A 20,467-nucleotide genomic window follows, 5' to 3' on the forward strand; every position below is an offset into this window, starting at 1 on the left:
GCTACAGTAGTAAGAAGACCATGTGCAATGAATAGAAATCATACCTAAAATTTTGAATTTGGATGTTTTCCTGAAGAAGTAACCTTGGACATAGTCCAATCCTCTATCATAGGGCTAGGTAGCAACAGTGACATGGGGCTGTCAGTCTGCATTGAGGCTGTGAGGGGACACAGTTCCACTCTATAGTAGCCCTCTGAGCTGTGAGGGCTGCGGGTAAGTTTGATGTAATAAATGAAAATCAGGATTTTAGGGGGTAGAGGTAGGGATAGGGACAGGTAAGTCATTGCTTAATATTAAACGGTAGTGTTTGGGATACATGACTTAGAAACGTCTCACCACAAGGTTAAAAGCTGCAAAGTCCAAGAGCCTAACAAATGTTTCCATATAGTGACAGTTCACAATACTGAGTGTGCAAATGAGCAAGCTCAAACAAAACCAGCCTCTTGTGAACAGCCTCACAAAGTTCTTCTTGCTGTTTTTCCATAGTACAGCCCTGTTCCAGTCTCCAAAAGGGACACCAGGCTGGTCTGAAAATAAACCAATGGGTTCATTTCACATGGCTGCTCTTCTGTGCAATAAGGGGCCATAGACCTCACGGGTGAGTCTTTAATGCTTTGGTGTTTGACCTGAGATCGTCTGCCGGTGTTGAAAGAGACAGAGAAACACAATACCCCCATGTGGCCATGACAAGCCCAGGCACATGGGCTGGGGAGGGGGCAGTGCTGGGACAGAGTTCCAGTTCAAACGCAGCAATAGCTGTTTTTCAGCTGGTTGGTTGGGTCTAAGTCTCAGAGCGTAATGGCTGATTGGTAGGTTGACATACATGAAAAGCTTTGTCACTGGCCCAAGTAAGAAAGCAGAAGCAGCGTGTCTTTCATGAGCCCTTAGGATGAAAGATGTAAATATTAAAGAACAAAAACCATTTGCTATCGGCGGCTACCGTTTCACAGCCTGTTTAAGCCTAAGACAGTATGGCGCAGAGATCTGGGAGCTGCCTTTGATCTTGTTTCCACCCGGAGCTCTAAGTCCTGTTACCTTCATGTGAGAAGATGGAAGGGCTGGTTTTCGGTCAGACTTTCAACTCATAGGTGAAGAAGGCTACAGCAGAGCTGGGCTGTAGCGAGGAATATCTCTCTCACACACACACACACACACACACACACACCAACTCTTCTTTCTGCTTTTCGTCTCTCTCAGTGTCTCTGTGTCTGTCTGTCTGTCTGTCTCTGTCTCCCCTTCTCTTCCCTCCCTGTCTCTCTTTTGAGACAGGGTCTCATATTCTAGCCCCGGCTGGTCTCAGACTTGCAGCCCACCCTTCCAGGAATACCTTTTGACTGTGATCCGTTCCCATACCTACTGTCTCCCCATTCCCTCTAGGACAGGAAGCCCCCTTGTTAGGCTCGGCAGTGCTCACCAGAGTCCCGCCACACTGAGCTGTAAGGCCAGGTGTTCTTATAACGCCACACCCTCGCAATTCTGTTTCCGTCCTTTCAAACCATACACTCTTCTCCGAGATTCTGTCCTTAACGCTCCTTGAACTCTACGACTGCCTTGACTGCAGCACATCTCACACCCGGCTTAACTGACTCCCAGCTAAAATGGGAGGTCTCAGAGGCCAGGGCATAGACAGACACTGTGTTTTAAGCACCCTTGAGCCAGGCATATGCACAGTAACAAGTAAATGCTTCTGTCAGAAGGGGATGGAGTTTCATTATACTGTGAATGTCTGGGGAGAGGGGCTTTTCAACAAAGGCACATCCCTTAATTTCCGTTCAGCAGAACACAGTCCCTTCATGACAGCTCTCCGTCTGCCCATCTTGGCTGGAGTTCCACATGCCTTGATTTAACCAGCCACAGGTGGAAAATCTGAAAATGTCCTGCATGGGTGCAGAACGTGTCCAGACTTCTCTCTTGTCATCATTCCCTAAACAGCACAGCTGTAGCAACTGTTTTAAACACACTTACATTGTATTAGGTATTAAGAGTCATTTAGAGAGGATTTAGACAACCTAGGAGGATGTGTGGAACTTCTATGAAAATGCCATCTCATATAAAGGAACTGAATGCCAGTTCTAATCAAATAATAATAATAATAATAATAATAATAATAATAATAATAATAATAAACAGACTGTGTAGTTTACCTTAACACAAAAACAAGCAATAGCAGACACGGTTCCTATGGTTTGGAAAGAGGAAAGAAGGAAGGTAGAGAAGAGGTAGCAAAAGAAGGAAAGAAGAGACACAGGTGAAAGGAATGAGACTCTTGTAGTCTGTTCTGAGTCTTGCTCCATGGGTTAAAAGGAAGAAAGTAGGTGACAAGCATTGAGTCCCCTCTAAACACAGCGTGTGGGCCTGATGTGGTGGCACACATCTGTAATCCCGGCACTGGAGAGAAAGAGGCTGGAAGTTGACAAGGTCAAGCCTACTGATAACTACAGAGCGAGTTTGAAGCTGGGAAGGGTTACTTGAGACCCGCATCTTGAAGCAACAATAACCCACCTAACTTGTGTTTCAGTTCCAATCTATTTCTAAAGAGGCCTGGGGCCGCTGGAAAGCTGCATAGGGCAATGGAAAGCAAACCAAACCTAATGAGGAGGGCCTGGTTAATTAGTCGGCTTATTTCCCAACATCTCCGCGCCCCCAGCAGCACCTTTAGATGCTTTGGAGATGACTAAGCTTCCTCATTTGCCTCCAACGATTGCTGCGTTGGAAAACATCACTTCTCTGCTGCCTCTTTCTCTTTGGAAAGATGCAGGGAGCTGGAGGGAGGAGGACCAACATGCCCTCCCAGGATGTGGCGAAGACAGCAGGTGCAGAGCTCGGCAGGTGGCCAGCCTCCCACAGCCTGGAGAACTCTTCCTTCCCTACTGAGTCTCTGCTTGCTCCTCTCTCCTCAGAGAGGCTGGGGATTTTTGTGGCCTGCAGCTGTGTTTAGTGGCGCTTTCGCCTCACCTACCACATCCTTTGAGGATTTCGTTATGGGCCACGTTATCCACCTTAATGAATACTCATGCAGTTTCGGAGCTTGAGGAGCCATGCCTGCATGGTCCAAACAGTGGTTACTGTCACCGTTGCTGAGACTTTACATGACCTGTCTTTGCCCACCCTGTTCTATGTCCTTTTCATTGGATGGATCAGCCTCTTGCGCCCCATACGGGCAAAAACACTGTTGGGACAAGTATTCAGCCTCTGCGTGTTGGAGTTTCTCCTTCCTCCACTAACTTGTCATCCAACCATTGGCACCCTTCAGCTACCTATTATTTCTTTGCCCTTTTCACACCCGCTCCCTGGGTCAGCTAAATAAATACAGCCCATCACCTGAAAAGAAAGTTTTACAAAGCTTCTGGGTAGGACAGGGAAGTGAAATACATAAAGTTGGAAAAAAAAAGCTGTTTAAAAATGACAAGTAACAATGTTTTTATCGGTCTGATTTTGGAAAGACACACAGAAATAATGATGCTTGTGTGTGTGTGTGTCTGTGTGTCTGTGAGAAACATTAAGGACATATTTTGCTCTGTTCTCTGCACATAAAGCTGTTTCCTTTGCTTACTGTATTCCCTGCCTTTCTCCCTGCTGTTCTGATAAGGGGCCAAGCCTGCCTCTGCCTCCAGCCCTTTCCACTGTCACTCTCTGCTTGAAACTGTTTTCCTGCAAGGATCTCCCATACCTTGCCTGTAAAAGCGAGGGTGGGGGAACCCTGCTATGTAAAGGGACTCTCCTCAGACTACTGTACGTGATAGAGTAAACTGGTGTCACACCAGTCCATCCCCATAAACTGTTACGAGACTGGTCAAGACACACGGTACAAAACAGCTTTGAGAAAATGGTAAGTAGGACCAATGAGAAGGCCCAGTGGGTAAGGGTGCTTGCTGCCAGGTCAGTGCCCAGGACCTGCAAGTAGAAGGAGGGAATCAATTCCTGGAAATTGCTTTCTGACATCCATACCTGTATTGTGGTCTACACGTGCACACATACAGAAATAAGTGAGTGAAATAGAACGTGGAAAATGAACAGCTAGCCTGGGATTGTAAAATTTGTGAAGAGGAGACATGAGATAAGAGAATGTTCTAGTGATGAGTGCCAATCTACGGATCCTATCAGCAATGTCCAGAATTCAGTCATAAAACATTGTATGTACCTACTAATAACAAGCAAACTGGGAGAGTATATGCCCAAGTGAAAAAATGAATGCCCTCAAAAAATACTGGTTCTATCGACTGACCAAATGTTACACTTAAAAGAAAGGATTTTTAAAAACAATTTGTATATTCCTATAATTACAACATGTTAATTAATCAAAGAGAAAGGCACCAATATGTGACCAGATGAACTTATTCTTATTAACTAGGGACAAGAAAAGAAAGAGACGGGGTGCTTGGCTAGCCAAAGCCTGAGATACATAAAAAATCCTACAGAAACCCACTACTTTGTAAACTAACTACGAAGTACAATTATACTTTAAGGTGTTTGAACAAAGGTAGCCTGCATGGTAGACAATGCTTTCCCCAGAAGGTATGGGTTCTTAACTGAAAATTTCAGTTCTAGGTATGGGATACTTTCTTCTGAGTTGTTGATCTGGGAGGCCTCACAGGTACTCCAAACAGCACAGGATGCTGCCATTACTTTTAATTGGTTATAACACTGATGAAGACATAACACTCTTTGGTTGCAGAGCACAGAGGAATCAAGCTGGAACTGACTTGAAAGTTTCTTCCCTTCTGCCTAGTTTCCATAGTACTGGAAAGTGTTATGCAGGCCACGGAGGGAGAGAAGACAACAATGGTCTTAATCAGTACTGGACCCAGGATTTTGCAATACCAACAAGCCAGGCAAGGTGCCCATGAACGCCATAGTGGCATGAAGGCTATGGGGGTCACCAAACCTTCCCTGATTGGATCTGAGGCCTGCTGCACATGCCAGGTACTGCAAACCTGGTTAAAAGATCATAGTTTGTGATATATATTTACACACGTGAGGTATACAGGTATATGTATATACCTATATCTCTCTCTCCACACACACAGCTGTATACCTCGCATGTGTAAATTTTACAGCTCATAAATTATAACATAATAAGGTCAGTTTAAAAGTAAACTTCAGAGAAGATACGTCTAAGACAGGATCCCCTAGAATCCTAGTTTTTGAATGCTATCTTTAACTTTTTAATTAGAACATATCTTCATATAACAGACCAAGCGTTCAATTTGTTTTTGTTTTGTTTTGTTTTTTGAGATAGGGTCTCATTATGTACCCCAAGCTGTGGCCTAGGCTTGCCTTGAACTTCTGCAATCCTCCAGCCTCGGTCTCTGGAGAACTGGAATTAAAAGTATATGCCACATAACCTAGAAAACTGATTTTTCCCCCTCTCTTTTCACTTTGGTGGTGGTGGTGGTTTTTATTATAGACACTGTCTTGCTTTGCAGTCCAGGCCTCAGCCTCCCAAGTGCTGGAATTCCAGGCATTTGCCACCAGACCCAGTTCAGGACGTGACTTTCCTGTGGACAAGGCTTCGGGCTGTTATACTCACTGTTGTATATTGATTGCTCAGTGCATTTCACATGAGCGAAATGAATATAGGCATAAATGGTGAAGGGGCTTCTTTCCTTTTATTACATCACAAATTGAGTATCTACATATAGTCCAAAGTTACAGAATATTCACTCATATGTTGTAAATTCAGGACACCAGTTTTTGCCTAGTTCAAAGCCAGGAGGCAAGGAACAAGGAAAATGATGTCACATAGCTGTGAAGTTTGTGGGACAGCGTTGGCAGTCTGTTAGAGGCTGCAGCTGGGCTCTGACATGAACACAGATGTTTACAGTCAGCAGAACCCCAGATACGTTTCTGTGCTTTATTCATTAGAAAACAGGAGGATACCGGGGAGTTAGAGTAGTGAAAGGGAGAGAAGTGGAGTTAAGAGGCAGGAGGAGGCCATCTGCCACCATTGCCCTCAGGGCCCCCTCCCTGGTTCTTGAAGGCAATTAATATGTTTAAACGGCTCAAGTGCCCTATCTCCTGACACTTCAGTCTGGCATATCTCTATCTATCAAATGTGTGATAAGCCCTTGTAATGCACACATTAGATAATGGGGGTGGCCTTGGAGGTCAGCATCTCATTTGGCATCAGATTTCAGACAGACAAAAAACTGTCCACCTGGCCCATTGAAGGTGGTCATCAGGGAGAGAGGGTGCTTTCAAGGTGAGGAGTTCAGCCGAGGCATCAGAGTAACAGCAGACCATGGAGACACACGCCTGTCCTGAGCACACACTTCTCTAAAGAAAAGAGCATACTGAAGCCCGGGTTGTAGGTGAGGGGAGATTTGTGCCGGGCAAACGGTTGGCAAAATGAGTCCAGCCTTGAAGGTCACATAGGAAACCCTGGTGAGGGCGGCCTCAGTGTCCTCTTCTGAAAGACACCTGCTGTTTCTCATCTCTATTGATCTCTACCTCACTCAGACAGTGAGTTCCCACTTGTGACATGCCATCCCGCTCTGCTTGGGACCAAGGCCTTCTTGTCAGGCCCTCTTGTCAGCTCCCGTATCCTCAGCCCCGACATACATACAAGCACCGCCGGTTCAAGCACCCAAGTTCAGAGAATGCAAACTTTGTCTCTTATTACCTGTTCACCATTCCATCTGGCCCCCTCACACACACCCAGCCCTCTCTTCAGTTACTGAAGTGTTTTCTACACACCCGTGAGGAGCCAGGTTTGATCCCTAGCACTCCCAAAGAAAGCTAGACATGGTGGCACATGATTCTAACCCCAGGGCTGGAGAGATGGAGGCAAGTGGATCTCAGGGAGCAGCACAGTTAGCCCCAGATCCTAGTGAGAGATGAGACCTGAGCAATAACTCCCGAGGTTGACTTTAGGTCTCCACACACATGTGTGTGCATACATAGGTATATATCCATTTACACTAAGGTTCACACACACACACACACACACACACACTCACTCACACACACACTCACACACGTACACACTTTCTATTCTCCGTTTTCAGTCTCTATGCTTTCCTACATTCCTGCCCCTTTCTGGTAAAGATTCAGTGTTTAAGAAAACACCACGGACTGAGACATGGAGTGGGAGGAGGGGCAGTCCACATACTTCTCATTCCAAGCCCTCTTGACTCTAGAGTTATAAATGCCAGGAGCCGGCTCTTTCTATATAAAGGAATCTGGGGAATTCTCATAGAAGTAGAGACGACATTAGTGAGGACAGATAGAGTTTTTAAAAGGTCTTCAGAGCTGAAGTAGGGTGACTGGGAAGTGGACTTGAAAGATGATCAGGTCCAGGAGTGGGACTAGGGGTTAGGAGTGAGATTAATATTAAGTTGAAGGTTCTGAGGGAAGAGGAAGAAGGGATGCAGTGGGGGAGACATCTGAGAGTTCACGGGGAGGAGGCTGACAGCCAGAGAAGAAGGCTGATTAACACTTTCAACCTGAGCCAAGAAAACTGCACATGGAGAGAGCACGCCCTTTGTGACTTGTGCTGGCAGTATGTAGCTTCAGGCAATATGATGGGCCTTTCGGGGTTTCCAGCTATCTGAGGGCTGGACGCCAGGATAGCAGGTGTGAGCATGGTACCTGTATGTGCATCACGTGTGTGCTGCCTCTCAGGGTCTTGCAGAGATACCCCCCCCCTTAGCTTTTTGTGTAGAGCTAGGATAGGCCTGCTGCCTGGCTGTCTCAGCCGGAGAGGACAGTGGCTTCGAGTCCGTAAGTCCTCCCTTCTGCCCTCACGCTTCCGAGGAGACGGTCCCGAGGAGGGATGATCCTGAGGTCCTTCTCAATCCCATAGAAACAGGGTGGAGTTTCCTCCAAGGAGCTCACACATAGCGCACATGCCTCGGTTTGTAAATGTTAACATAACATGAAGCCAGTGGTGCATCGGTGGAAGGCTCTTTTCGCTAAACTCAAAAGACCGAGCTAGTGAGATAAATGAAATGGAGGCAGTATGAAGGCTAATTTCATACTCTTATCCCTGGCTTGTACCCTGCTGTTGCACTAGCCTTCTTGCTTTTGCTCGAGGGCAACCTCAACACCTGTTCTCTTCGGCTGGACGCTCTGACCCCATACCTGCAGGGGAACCAGGATCCCTTATCTGAAGTTTCTCTTACATAGCATCCACTTTCAGCTTCCTCCAGGCCCTGATCTCTACTTAACACACTCCAGTGTAGCTAATTATTGCTTTGGCCTCTTCATTTCTCCATCCTTGGAATGTGGACACTTCTCAGCCAATGGTCATCCAATAAGCAGACATCCTTATTGATTCAGGACTTCTATCTTTCATGTTACACAGAAGGGAGATTTCTGTAGCAGGTACTGCTTCAGCAGACTCTCCCGGGCCTACTGTTTTATGTGCCAATGGGGACAACCTTGGAAACACAGAATGAGGGAAACAAGCGGTAGCTGTTAGGGACACACCCAACAGAGCAATGCTCTTTACTAAGGAAGTAAACATCTAAAATGCACTTCTGCTGTGTGGTTATAAAAAGGCTCAGTGGCCCCCAGGTGAGTTCAAAGTCCCCTCTGTTTACCGAGTGGAATAAATCTTGTTATAATGGATACACTAGAATTCACAAGTGGAAAGGCACGGCTCTCTTCTTTGACCCATCTCCATAGAGATGCTCTTCTGTTTGGACTCTCTTGGAGGAGGAGGGTGGAACTGACAAACTCTGGAGTGTCAGAGACTAGTTTTCAAGCCCTGTGTGGCTTGCTTTGATTACTCAGCAGTGGCTGGAGTGGAGAGTGGGCCAGGGTTGATGCTTGGTCAGGTTCCAGCTCTCCCTCTCCGACTGCCCTCATGGAGGAGTGAGCTCTTTCGGCATAGAAGGTTCTGCTCAGCCAGGGACAGCCTGTGAACAGTGGCCCGACAGCTGCAAGGTGAAGGAGGGTCAGTGAGATGTCCCTGTTGCTGCTTCCCCATAATGAACTCCGTCTCCTTGCGCCTCCCTCTTTTCTTGCCCTTCATGCATCTCCAAAGACCAGCCTTACCCAGACTGTTGGTAGTTTCTGCCCCATCTCTTCCTCCAAGCCACAGCTCCTCTTAGGACTCCTGTGTTACCGCAGGAAGGGCTGAGGTCAGAAGCCCTCCGGCACAAGGATCAGCACGCTAGGCCTTTCATGTTTTCTTCTAGCTGCAACTTTGGGGATGGATACTCTGTTCTTTTCTGTGTAGGCGTGAGGTAGGCATCTTCATTCAAGGATGTTTCTTGGTTCTAGATTGATGGCTGTATACAAGACACGTCCAAACTCATCTTGATGTTACAGCCTGAAGCTTTACCAAATAAGCAGCACATGAATTGACTACCGGGTCTTCTTGGTCAAAGAATTCAGGGTTTTCACCATTTGGGGAAACATGAGTTCATTCCCACCCAGCCTTTTTGTATCTCAAAAATCATTGAGGATGAGGATGTCAGGTGTCAGCCTGACCTCTAGAGGCCAGACTTAAGGGAAGGTGGTCAGATGAACACTCAAGCCACAATTTCATCCTGAGCCCATGTACAAGGCTGACCTTGTTATGACCGTGTTATATGTGTGTTATAACATGGTCATAACATGTTATATATGTGTGTATATGTATATGTATATATATAAAATCTTATAATCTGGGCAGTGCCAAACATGCTCCCTAGGACCACCATGACCATTATGCAACTAGACATTTCACAATTCTTGGGTCAGCAAAGCTATGTTTTTCTCTTGGTCTAGTTTCTCTTTCAAATACCCTGATTTGAAATTGTAGACCTGGGCAACCCAAGCAAAAGTGTCATCATCCGACTTGGGCAACTTCCTCTGTGACTAACTGTGGGAACAGAAATATGGTCTCATGAGCCCTCGGAGAGGAAGGGATCTTAGAGGTTTGTAGCCTGCCACTTCTGCCAATACCTGCAGTCAGTTAACAAGATTATTCGATTAACAAGGTCACTAGATTATTGACTTGTTGAGTTCCTACTGTGTTCCAGATGCCATGGTGGGTGACAGAAGGGGCATGACCAAGATTCTGGAGCAATATCCTGTCACTCATCTCAGGAAGGAGATAATTAAATATGTGGTTTTGATGCACAGATAAATGCAGTGTATTTGTGAGTGGAGAGAGAGTGTGTTAAGGGAGGGGATGTTACCCAGGGAACCATAAAGCCTTCAAAAGAGAAGTGAAATCCATCCCCTACCCCGATCTTTCCTAAAGTATAACTGAAGGTAAAATTTGTATATATTTAAGGCATACAACTTCATGTTCTGCTATAAATCTATATTGTGAAACAATTGCCACTATCAAAGTTCATTAGCATGTCCATCATATCACAGAGCCGCCATCTGCTTTTGAGGAACAGCAGCTTGAAACAAAAGGAAAAGAATGAGCCAGAAAAAGACTCCAAAGTAGAAAATGTTCCAGAAAGAGTTCACTGTGTGTGCATTCAAGGTAGGGCTGAGAGAGGAACAGTAAAAAGGGGGAAACAAGAAGGAGGTAGAGAAGGCCAAATAAGGGAAGGTGAGATGGCCAGGGTCGAGGGTCTGCTCCATGCCCTTCAAGAAGTACCAGGAATCTCCAGGTTGGAGTGTGACGTCTGAGGTGAAGAGTGCTGGGAGGTGGGGCTGGAGTGAGCCTAGTTAGCATCAGGAGCTTTGCTAAGGGGTTAGGACTTCATCCCAATGAGCTTCAGGCTCTGCTAATTTGACACACTGAACCTTTGCATTTGGACAAATAGCAGAGGCAGGAAGGCCACTCTGACACTCCCTGCTTCAGGTCATGAAGCAGGCAGGTCATGAACTCCTGTGTAGAGATCTCTTACTCATACAAAGAAGAAACACCTTTACTTTGAAGACATGGTGGTCGAAGGAACAGCAATAGACTTTTCCAAACCCCACCCTAATACATCATTATTAGATCACACCCCTTTGTCCGTTTGTGAGTCTCTTTATGACTGTGCCACCTTTTTCAACCAAGGCATCAAAACATACACGCGCACACACACACACACACACACACACACACACTTGTAGCTTTAGGCCTTCACTTCCTTTTGGAGGCTCCATATCATCTATATAATTTAATATCAAACATTTTATATCAAAAAGATTTACATGATTCTCTCTTCTGCCTCCTGATTCAGGGAACTCGGTCACATGTCTGGCAAAGTGGTAAAAACCTTCCTGACTCTACAATGCCCAAGCAAAAAGGAGCTTCTCTGGTTGAATATAACATAGATGAGAACACTACCTGAGAGGGAAGACTTTTCCCAGTAGGAGACCCAGTGACACAGCACCTTTTGCTCTGAGGCTGGTCCAGTTCTGAGAAACATGTGAGTGCAATTGGAGGCCAGAGCTGTCTCTACATCTCCACAAGAGGATGCGTGGGGCTCAGTTCTTCCTCCCGCAGTGCTGCGAGAGCCTCAGGTGCTCTACTTCCTCAGGTTGCCTCTCCTTCTAGCTCGCCAACCCCATCCCCCTCAACTTTTCTCTTTGCATGAAGTAGACCCTCTTCTCAGACCATGTGTCTTGGAAGCCGGCTTCTCCTTCTTACCTTTCCTCTTGAGAAGGGAGTCCTCTGTATTCCAGGTGTTCCAGCAGCCACTATGCAAAGATGGGGAGATGCATCCTCCCCCAGAGAGCATTGTGGACATTCACACAGACATAATGGCCTGGCCTTACCTTTTCCAAACCCATTTGTGGCATTTGCTTCTCAAATTAGCTCAATCCCCTTCCAGCTGACCAACCCCTTTCTCCTGTCTCTTGCCTGCACCCCTCGAACATGTCCTTTTCATAAGGCTCATTTTAAACTTCATAACTACAGTTTCTTTTTACAACTTCATGATCTGAAGCTAGAAGATCTCATACTGGATACTTTTCATCCTCTGATTAATGGCAAAGGAATGCTAGGAATATCTTGCATATCCAGGAAGATCTGAGTTTGAATTTAGACAAATGAATATATTAATTATTGCAAACAATTAACTTCTCTGAGCATCTTCTTCTTATGTCTAATATTCACAATATCAGGCTTTCTGAGACCTGCAGCTCTTTAGAGTGTCTTATGACTATGGTGAAGTTCAGCTTTGCTTCTGAGGGTCTGGGGGCTGAACCTATTGAAATAACAGGAGAAAATGCCCAACACATTTAGTTGATCACAGTTGTGTGTGAGGGGCAAGGCCTCACTTTGAGAGGTCATTTTTTGAGCCCCAGTAGCATGTGATAAACATGCAAATCACAATGGCTATAAAAATAGAAGCAATGGTTCAGCAGGTCAAACCACTGGTTGCTCAAGCTTGAGGACCAGAGTTTGAACCCAAAAACCTATTGATAGGAGAGAACCATTCCAGAAAGCTGTCCTAACACATGTGTGCCCACACTCAAACAAGTGTGTCACACACAATAACAATATAAAATTTAAGAATAGTAGCAACAATGTTGTCTTACTCTTCCGCTTATAGTTGGAACCTCAGTTTTTGCTTGAATCTCAGTTTCCCCTTGAACCCCAGTTTCCCCATCTATTAAACGAGAAATGTAGCAGTCATTTGGCACTGTTATTTGAGTATATGTTATGGTAGAGGTATGTGGAACCCACAGTAATACTGTGAAGCCTGTTTATGTCTGGCCTCCTTGCCTTCCAGTGCTCTCCTGTTCTCATTAGCCATCTTTACCACAGACCCTTTTTGCATGTTTGCCTGTTAGGGTGCCTAGCGTGAGAACATTGAAGTCTCCTTTTTTGGCTGACCAAGACTGAAGAGTCACAATTCTGCCCCTCCTTTTACTCTTAATATCTTTTCCCCCCTGGTGGTTAAGGGTTAATCTGTGCCCCACCCACAAAGGGGGTATATTAAAGCTTTAATTCCAAGTTGCTACGAATATGGCCTTTTTTGGACACAGCTCTTTACAGATTTCATCCGGGTAAGGAGAGGTCATCAAGACCGGCTCTAATACCTTAGTTATTGTCCTTGTCAGAGTAGGGGAGGGCAGTAAACACAGTGTGAAGATAGAGAACTGGGAAGGCGGCTCTGAAAGATGCAAGAAGAGATCAGAATGATGCTAAGACAAGCCAAAGAATTTGGGGACCTCTAGGAGACAGAGAGAAAGGGGAGTCTTTCCCTGAAGCTCTGAAGGGAACATAGCTCTGTCCACTGGCTGGTCTCAGACTTTTGTCCTCCAGAACCATGGGACTTTATTAAGGAAACCTATGGTCCCATCACTCTCTAGAGTCCAAATGGCTGAAATATTTATTAATTTGAGAGATAAAATTTCTGGTGTCTGCCTTTTAAGCAGATGAGCATGTTGGGATGAGGGCTGAGTGGCAGCTAAGTAGTACAGCATTGGTCCAGTATGTGTAAGGCACGGATTTTACCCTCAGCACTGGGAAGGCAGAAGGCATCCTGGAAAAAAGCCGGTATGAATTAGAAGGATAGAAAATGCTTAAATGAGCCACCTTCCTAGGGGAGAAGAGAAAACAACCTGACGAGGTTGAAAAGTCCTGAAATGTTGAGACATGGACCATAATTTAAGGGTCTCAGGAGCCAATATTTTTGTGCTGGTTTGATCTAAGGTTTCAATGTTAACAAGGGATAAATCTACAGACTGAAAATTAGCCACAAGGATAACTTTACTTCTGGCTTAACAGCAGACTAAAAGAATAACGCAAACAGCTCTGTCTGAACTTGCTCAGCAACTCGAAAGCCAGTGGTTTGAACAAAGCAGGCTTGGCCTGTGTATGAGTTACAGGAAGGAAGATGGAAAAAAAAGTGCCTTCGGGCTATTTATTCTTTTTCTGTGGGATACGCTGAATAAAAGACCAAATCACATGTCCTATACCCAGCTGGAGAATGTAGGACCAACCAAAGGCAGGGTTGTGAGTCTTTCCCCAACTTTCAAGGGCCCCTTGTTGTCCTGATGGAGTCATGCTGGCCTTAGGACTTCTTGAGTTTCATCTAAATGCTGGGCACGTCTTTAAAATTAGACTTGATGATGACAGACTTGGAGTCACGGATCCTGGGTATCTGGCTATCACTTAGTGGGGCAAAGAAGGATAAAGAAATGGGGCTTCATACTGTGACAAAATGATCAGCTTTCTTGAATTGGGTTGTGGCTCAATTAAGTCTATTTAGGACTCCCTGGCACCAGCTGTTTTTAACCTAAGTTCTGTCTTCCCTCAGTTCCAGGGACCATATTCTGACTACCTCTGGGAGACATAACTTGCTGTCCTCAGTCTATGTTTGATGGTGTAGGTGCAAGGCCACAGTGCAGCCCATTAGGATACTATATTGTCTTAGCAGGAATAACTGGCTTAGAGATGGGCACATGGCATAAGTCAACTCAAAGAAGGTTTGTCAAGAACAAAATAAATTAAAATGAAATGGCATTTGTTTGGGGCACTTAGAATAGAGTTAGGAGGTCAATGTTTCTGGTGGAGCGATGGGAAAAGGGTCTTCATTTGTATCCCAGCCTTGCCTGCCATTGAAGATCCTCTTTTCCTCAGCCCCCTCAGAGCTAGCTGCAGGGTATGTGTCATCTGTCCCTGGGAGGCCACTGTCAATCAGATTCCTCTGAGCTGAAGCCTTGCATTGGGCTGCAGATGGGTGTACCAGCTTCCCTACATGACATGGTTTTGAAACGTACTTAGTCTTTGCTGACCTATGGGACAGACAACCCCCTCCCCCGCTTTTATCTGCCAGAGACTGAGTCTGGGACACTTCTGCCAGCACCACTCACCATTTCCTAATAGTAACTGATGGTATTACTGACCCTATTGTGGATTGAAGCTGTGTAAGTACAGCTGCCATCTTGTAAGGCCTCAGAGAAGGTTTTTAATTCTGTGGGAGTCTCTGTTTCTGCTGATTGACAGTTGATGAAGCCCCAAACATATGTAATTGTTTTTGTTCTTGGCTAGGTTGGTTTTATCCTAGCTCAAGAAGACACCCTTAGTAGACTTTACAAAAGCTATTGGGAGAAAGATGAAGTTGGTTGGGCTTCTGGGAGGATTATGGGTGGACACAACTGCAGCTGCCATCTTGGTACCAAGTGAAAAAAACAATCATTTTAGTGAGCAGAGGCAGGAGACACCAAGTCTTGACAAAATAGAACCTGTGCCCAGTGGTGTCTGAAACTTAAAGGCAATTACTATTATATGTCTACACACATAGTAGTATATAAATACAGCTGCTGAACCCCTTTAGTGTTGCTTGGTTATATATGTGTTTGGGGATGACCAATAGATGACCAATAGATGGCTCAACCCTGGGGAACACTGACTCTCCCTCTCTTAGCAGTGGTTAATTGCCTGTAGCTTGTCTTCTAGGAGTAGAGCCTTGTAACATTTCCCCCATCCATGTTGCCATGTTGCCAGGCCAACTGGTATTGTCACTGTTTATGCCTTGTTTAGCCTACCAGATTGTTGAGACCCCCCCCCTCCAGGTACAGCTTCTCTATCCTATATAGAAATTACAATCTCAAAGCAAACATCCTGATCCTTGGCTCTTAGAGTTTACCTCTTCTGTGCTGTCCCTAGAGCCTTAGGTGTAGGGATTGTGCTACAGAAGTATCAGTTGGGGCTGCCCCTTAACCCACAGACAGTTGTTGTCTGTATTTGACCAACTGTGGCTTTGTGTAACCATCTCCTTTCTGTTACATGAACTATTGTACTTCCTTTGTTTATTCAGGGAGTTGGAAAGTAGATATATTTTACTGGTAACCCAGAGTGTGTAATACACATGTTTTAAAATATATATATAATGTAGAATGATAAATGTCATAAAAAAGGCCTTGGAGCCAATGATACATTTTGTATGCACGTGACATCATTGGACAGGAAGACTTGAGAGACAGAGAAGACATGGATGCGGACATAATGGGAAACTGGAAAGGTGTTGAAAACAATTGGGGGCATTGCTCTTTCAAAGAATAGACTCAAGTTTTAGGAAGGAAAGCAACAGTAAAGTGAGCTCTTCTTGGCAGTAACATGGCACAATAAAGAACTTTCCTAAAAGCAAGAACTATGGAGTTGGTAGAGGTTATGACCCAGGGTGACCAATTCACCCTGATTTGTCCTAGAGTATCTCTGGTTTAACATTAAATATCCTGACTCTATCAAGATAGCCCAGTGGGATAAGGTACTTGTAGCCAAGTGTGCCAACCAGAGTTTGATTCTTTGGGGCCTACATGGTGGAAGAAAGAACCAGCTCCTGAAAGCTGTCTTCTGAATTCCACCCCCACAACCATGGTGCACACACACCATAAATAAACAGATAGATGGATGGATAGATAGATAGACAGACAGAGAGACAGACAGACAGATAGATATATAGACAGATAGATCAAATCTCAATGTGTTGTATCTTTGGAAATGCTAGTCCCCAGTAAATCTGGAAGGCTGGTCACATGTTTTTCTACCATCATCAGGTCTTTTTGCTTTGCCGAGACTAGTTTCATCATTAACACATAAGGGGTCTGAAGTGGTAGTGGCAGAACCCTCCGGGTGTTTCAAAGCAGGTGCTCTTGGAGATTCAGACTTTCATAAAGGGCTTCGAGGGCCATGGCAGAAACAACCTCACTGTCGCAACCAGAGAAGGTTCTTTTGTGTATTTTTTTGAAAAATGGCATTTACCCATTTAAATTGGGGAACACCTGCTCTTTGGGGGATTTCCCTTTAGAATTCCATGCTCTCTTTTCTTTGTTCAGGCAAGGGGTTCTTATAGGCAAGTGTTCTTGCACCTGGTGGCTCCTGAGGTCACCTGGGGAGCTTTAAAACACAGTGCTGGTTTCACCCACCTGTGAATTCGGGCTCCAGCAGAACTGGTTGGAACCAGAGGTCTGTGTGGGCTTTTTTTTTTTTTCTTTTCTTTTTAAATCTTTGCAGGTGACGTACATATAAATTATTTACAAATGTCAGTTCATCAACTCATTAATGATAGATGGCTTTTCACGCGCTTCCAAAATGACCAACAGAAACCATTGTTCCTGATACCATGTTCAGTACAGCTTGAACTTTCCACGCATCCCCAAGGGCTTGTGAAAAGTGATACTGCTACCCCACCTACTCCTCATTTCTGTTAGGGTAGAGTCAGGAAAGACCAGCTAGCTGCAGATATTTAAACTGGTTTTGGCAAGTTTTCAGCTGCCATTAGTGATACCATTTTAGGTCCTAAAGTCAGCCAAGTATCTTGTGTGTTCTCTTTCATCTTTGTGATATTTATAATATTGTGTTTGGACTTCTCCCTAATGTAGTATTTAGTAAATTTCTGATGAAGAATGGAGAAGGTTAGAGAAATAGTTCAGTGGTAGAGCATTTGCTTAACACACAGAAGCCAGGCTTAATCCCTCTCCTCCACCACACACTGTGTATAATAAATAAAAGAGCAGATAAATGTTTCATTGAAGTCAGTAACTGCCAACTTCCTTTTTTCTTATGTTTTTCAAATTGTGGTTGCTAAATAATGTGTGTTTGTAGACTACAGTCTGATATTTCAATACATGTAATATAATGACCAAACCAGGTAACTTCGAACATTTATCTTTTCTTTGCAGTCAGCTCTCTGAGGACTATGAAGCCCATATCCTTTACCACAGGAGAACTAATCCTGCTGGCTCTAAGGCACACAGTCTCATGGGACCTTGGCTGAGGACATGGGTGGGAACTACAGGATTTCCTGCTTTCAGGTTTAGGGATTTTGTGCTGAGCCCAATGCTGCAAGAGTGGCTGTGTCCTGTGCTGGCCGCCCCTGCCCAATCCTGCCTAATCTCCTATATGATTCTATCTTGCTTTGTGTATTGTTTTCTAAGGCTGGCCCTTTATGTATCACCTGGCTTTCCTTATCATCCTTTCTGGCTTTCTTCATCTTCTTGTTGTGTTTTGGTTTTAAAATGAATTTGTAGGACTATTACACAAGAATGGTCTGGTTGTTGTAGCTCTTTGTTCCTGTTTGTAAGCTTATAGTGATCTTGTTGAATGACCACTACATCCCCTGCCTTGGCTGCACCAGGGACTCTGAGCATCCCACATCCTTTCACTTGTTTTTGTTCTCAGTGTGAGGACAGATGCAGGCCGCATGGTACTGTTTTTCGAACTGCCTCCATTAGGACAAAAAAAAAAATGCTTCTTGGACTACAGACTACAGACTCATGGCCACATCCCAGACCTCAAGGCCAGACACACCCCAAATCAAGTTAAAAAGGAAGAGAAACTACTGCCTATTATTAACCACTAAATAGGGAGAGTGCGATCCAAGCTTTGGAGGGACATTTGGACATTGCTTAAGTGGCTTTGCAGCTTTTACGTAACGGGTTGAAAGAAGAAACGGCATCCCCAAAATAAACACAAATAACAATAATAAAATTTTCAAAGAGACTCCTTCTCTTTCATCCCGTTTCCCTGACAGTAAATTTGTTGGTACATAGTTTGAGGATCCCTAAGCAACAGGGTTTATCTGGTTCCTCCCTGGAGAGGGGGTTTGGTTCCAACCAGAGCGTATGCGTGTGGAGACATGCGCCTTTCTAAATTAGTCCTATACTATCTGCCTAAGGGAAGGGCAAGGTCTGTGGCCATGAGCAAAACCCAGCCTTCCCTACCCTTCCACCCAGACAGACACTGTGGGTTCCGCCTCCAGATGTGACATTTCAACAGCTAAGGGACAACCACTTAGCTGTTGTGTGACCAATGCACTTCCCCTTAATGCTGGAAGTGGGACAGGTGGGTTGGCCCTGTGAACTCTAGAAGGGCATAGAATCTGGTGGTTTTTTGTTGTTGTTTTGAGACAAGCATTCACTATGTACCTCAGGTTGGCCTTAAATTCAGGCTCCCCCTGAATTTACTCAAACCCCAGAGTACTGGAGTTATGGGCACGAGACAAAGGTGAAGTTTGTAAAGAGTGAAAAGAACTTATGGGTCACTTAACGCTGAATATTCCCAGTTCTACTGGATCCATTATGGTTTGTGTTAATAATCTCCAAGTATCAGGACTCAGTGCCAGATCTTCTCACAGGAAAATGTTATGTTGGATAAATCTTTCGATTTGGGAAGTAGCACCTTGGAGGTCATTTAGAGAGACAAGTCATCCTCCAGGGAAAATAGTCTTCTAGGGGGGAGTCTCGTGGGAGTTCATGAGCATGGCAGGTGGTAGAAAAGGTGCTTAGGGGCGAGACGGGAAGTGACCTTCATGTCGCTTTTTATAACTTGTCTCTTGAGCAGGAGAGATGTCTCAACAGGTAAAAGCATTTGCCAACCTCCTGAGATGCTGAGCTGGGACTCCTAGAACCCATGTCAAAGAACATGGTGGCATGTGTCTCCATTTGCAACAGTCCTATGGCACGACAGGAGGCAGAAACAGGGGAATGAAACATGTGGGTCAGCTAGGCTGAAGTATACAATACAATGGCAGAAAGAGAGACTCTGCCTCAAGCAGCTGGAAGAGAAGGACCAACATCCAGGGTTGTCGTCGGACATCCATGATGTGTTGTGTGCATGCAATCACACAGGAACATAAACACAAAGTTACATATTTTTAAAATCGTCTCTTGGTATCAACACTCTTTTTTTCTGACTTAAGATGTGTGCATTCCCACGTGTAAAAGATCATGTGATGATGGGGGAGAGGGGAAAGGTATTGTGGGGAGAGCTCAGAAACAGTTCTTCTCTCTGAAAGAGTCTGAAGAAAGTTGGATACCAAAAGGCAGTGTCACACCCATACAACAGAGAACAAGAATGGCTAAATTCTTGTGACTTACAATGTATACTGTCATTTGTAGGGCAGAAGTAGGCAGACTTTGAAGCTTATCATTCTAATGGTGGAATAGGAACAAATGTTTTTGTAAGAGATGTGTTGTGCCCAAAATGCTTAGAAAACTTGAGAAAGCTATATGTCTGTGTGTGTGTGTGTGTGTGTGTGTGTGTGTGTGAGAGAGAGAGAGAGAGAGAGAGAGAGAGAGAGAGAGAGAACAGTGTGGAGTGACAAGCCCCCAAAGAATCTCAAAGTCATGTGCTTTACTGAGCGTGTGTTAGCAAGCATTTCAATTGAGATTAGTTTGACGGGACTAAGAAGAATTCCTGTAGATCCTTGTGTAGGAAAACTGCTACAAAAGCAAGCTGAGGCTTTCCACGAAGACTTTCCCTCTCAGAAAAACTTCAAAAGCAAATGGGTTTTGCTGAGGATCCAACAACAACATTTGCTCTGCTCAGATTTCTCTGAGGAAGGGGCTGGGGGGAAGCTTCTGCCTATTCAAACATGGTGAGGACATTTCCAACTGGCTTTCAGGAACCACCCGTTTCTTTCCATATTTATAGGGCTGGCTAATTAGCCCTTGACAAATTCAAACAATAGAATTAACTATGTATAAGTCATTGTAAAGCGAACCATAAGTTCTTTTCACTCTTTAAAAACTTCATCTTTGTCTCATGTCCTTGCAGGCATCATGTTCAATGATGGTAATTGGAATAATTACATCAGCCCCTCAAACATTACTTCATCCATTGCCAGACAGA

At 44.8% G+C, this 20,467-nt stretch overlaps 1 protein-coding gene across 1 annotated transcript in view; it reads right to left on the reverse strand.

The window, feature by feature from the left end:
* The window catches only part of Nedd9 (neural precursor cell expressed, developmentally down-regulated 9), a 170,648-nt gene that overhangs the window by 131,311 nt on the left and 18,870 nt on the right, over nucleotides 1-20,467 (reverse strand). The window lies entirely within an intron of this gene.

The sequence above is a fragment of the Meriones unguiculatus genome, chromosome 19, assembly GCF_030254825.1.
Source record: "Meriones unguiculatus strain TT.TT164.6M chromosome 19, Bangor_MerUng_6.1, whole genome shotgun sequence".
Classification (NCBI taxonomy): Eukaryota; Metazoa; Chordata; class Mammalia; order Rodentia; family Muridae; genus Meriones; species Meriones unguiculatus.